Genomic DNA, 2500 nt, shown 5'->3' with positions numbered 1-2500 from the left:
AGGCACGCACACACACACACACACACACACACACACACATACACACACAAACATACGCACGCACACACACACACACACACACACACACACACACACACACACAGAAGTGTCGGAGACATAAAGCTTCTTTGTGATGCACTCGCTCAGTTTTCACGGCGTGGCTGGAGGTAACCGGATCAAATTGACTCTGTAGTGTTTTTTGCAGTCAGCGATAATAATATGGAGGGAAAACCATTCTGAACCCGCGAATATGTCAAGGGTCTTCATGTTTAGCGACGAAAACGCTTTGGCAGAAATTTCCCACAACTAAGAAGGGACTCTATATCGGAAGACAAAAGTTAAGGTTTATTTCTAGCTTGAACATTGTTTGAGATCAAAAATAAGCTGTAACTAACCCCAAAATGTCAAACTCCCCAGCACAACTATCAGGAGCTCTGACCATAAAAAGAACTGACATCACGTTTGTTTGTTTGTTTGTTTATTTGCTTAACGCCCAGCCGACCACGAAGGGCCATATCAGGGCGGTGCTGCTTTGACATTTAACGTGCGCCACACACAAGACAGAAGTCGCAGCCCAGGCTTCATGTCTCACCCAGTCACATTATTCTGACACCGGACCAACCAGTCCTAGCACTAACCCCATCATGTCAGATTGCCAATTTTAAAGTCTAATTAGGTATGACCCGGCCGGGGTTCGAACCCACGACCTCCCGATCACGGGGCGGGCGCCTTACCACTAGGCCAACCGTGCCGGTCTGACATCACGTGTAAATCATTGTCTTACTGAACGACCATCGATGTTCCATCCCAGCTTTTACACTAGAATTTGGTCTGCCTAAAATACACACAAGGACCAATACCTAAGGAAAAACTATATCTAAATACTGTGTTTGGTGGTCTTTTCAGACGGTAATATTCTGCAATAGACAGTGTGTTTGTTTATGCTGTGATGTGCGTTTTTACCCCGTATAAAGCATTGAATATGCATGCGTTTGCTAGATTACCAGTTTGACTTCCTCAATCCAACTGTATTTATCTGCTGCTAGGAATTGTAACCATTAGAAACAAGAAATTCCTCCGAGGTAGGAAAAACACCCCCGTTGGTCAAAGGGAAATAACCATTCTCACTGCCACCAACTGAGAAGGTTATTTCCCTTTGACCATGAATATGTCCCTCTATAAGTCCTTGTAGAATCTTAATCCACCAATAACTCCCTAACCGTGTGTTTGACTGGTCCCAATTTTTGTAAGGACCGTCTCAGGAATGTATAGAACCTGTTCACCAAGTTTGGTGACGATCGGTCCGTTCATTCTTGAGATCTATATGCGAACACAAACAAACAAACAAACAAACAAACACATCGAGCGAAACCTATACACACCCCTGTACCGGGGGTGTAATGAATCAAATATGAGGATGAACGGAATCGGGACACCGGATACAGGGCAGTTGACGTCGATAACCACCGGTGTAACACGAAATTTTTACTCCACGAAAAATTTACTCCGGAGTAAATATTTCGTACGAAATTCTTACTCCGAGTACACTTTTCGTACGAGAAAAGAACTCCCCAAGGCACGAAAAAATTACTTCCTCCACGAAATTTTTACTCCCCATTTTTTTTACTTCCAGTAAAAATCTCGTACGCAAAAATGGGATGCGGGCGAAGGAATAATGCCAATAAGTGATCTCGCGCACACGAATGTCGCGCTACCCTCCTTCCACCCCTTCCACCACCAAGACTAACAGGGGACAAGGGAGTAAAAATTTCGTACACCTGGCATGGGAAGTTAAATTGCTTGTGTTTGGGTGAAGTAATTTATTCGTTATTTATTCGTCAGGGGAGTAACATTTTTGTACGAAATGTTTACTCGGAACTCACCTGTCTTGGGGAGTAATTTTCTCCTGAAATGGGGGGAGTGCTTTTTTCGTAAAGGGAGTAACTTTTTCGTACGAAATGTTTACTCCGGAGTAAAAATCTCGTGGGAGTAATTTTCTCGTGTTACACCGGCATAGTTACGAAGCATTTTCAAGCAAATCATTGCAGGTGTTATAAATGACAGCACAGCGAATGTCCTTTGAACTTTTTAAGGTCCAATTCGTGAGAAAATGTTCCCATAATGGCTCCTAAGTTGTACTACCTTTAATCTAGAGAAAAACCCAAAAGAACGTCGACGACCAAAAGGTCAAAGAATGGGTTCTAAATAGAGAGAGCGAGAATGTCCAACTGTGTGCACGTTCGTCACTACTGACCAGGATATTTCATCATTTACACGCATGTCACTCACGGACATTAGTGAGTGACCGAACTGTCGTCCTCTTTAGACGTCAATATAGCGTTACTGCAACTGCTATTATCGGTTGAACACTTTCTGAATTTACGACCAAAACCGCGAAACGTCTTGTGGTCAGTCTAAGACCAAATGTTACATTTACATTTCATATTGAAAACAAACCCCATTTACAGACAGTTCTTCTTCTTCTTCTTCTTCTTCTTCT

The 2500-nt window shown here is 43.0% G+C and overlaps 1 protein-coding gene across 5 annotated transcripts in view; it reads right to left on the bottom strand.

Annotated features, from left to right (window-relative positions):
• Positions 1 to 2500, bottom strand: part of LOC138964852 (inhibitor of nuclear factor kappa-B kinase subunit epsilon-like) — a 58933-nt gene that overhangs the window by 38265 nt on the left and 18168 nt on the right. The window lies entirely within an intron of this gene.

This window comes from Littorina saxatilis, linkage group LG4 (assembly GCF_037325665.1).
Source record: "Littorina saxatilis isolate snail1 linkage group LG4, US_GU_Lsax_2.0, whole genome shotgun sequence".
Classification (NCBI taxonomy): domain Eukaryota; kingdom Metazoa; phylum Mollusca; class Gastropoda; order Littorinimorpha; family Littorinidae; genus Littorina; species Littorina saxatilis.
Note: the sequence above shows the minus strand (reverse complement) of the source record. Positions and strands in the feature narration are given on the sequence as shown.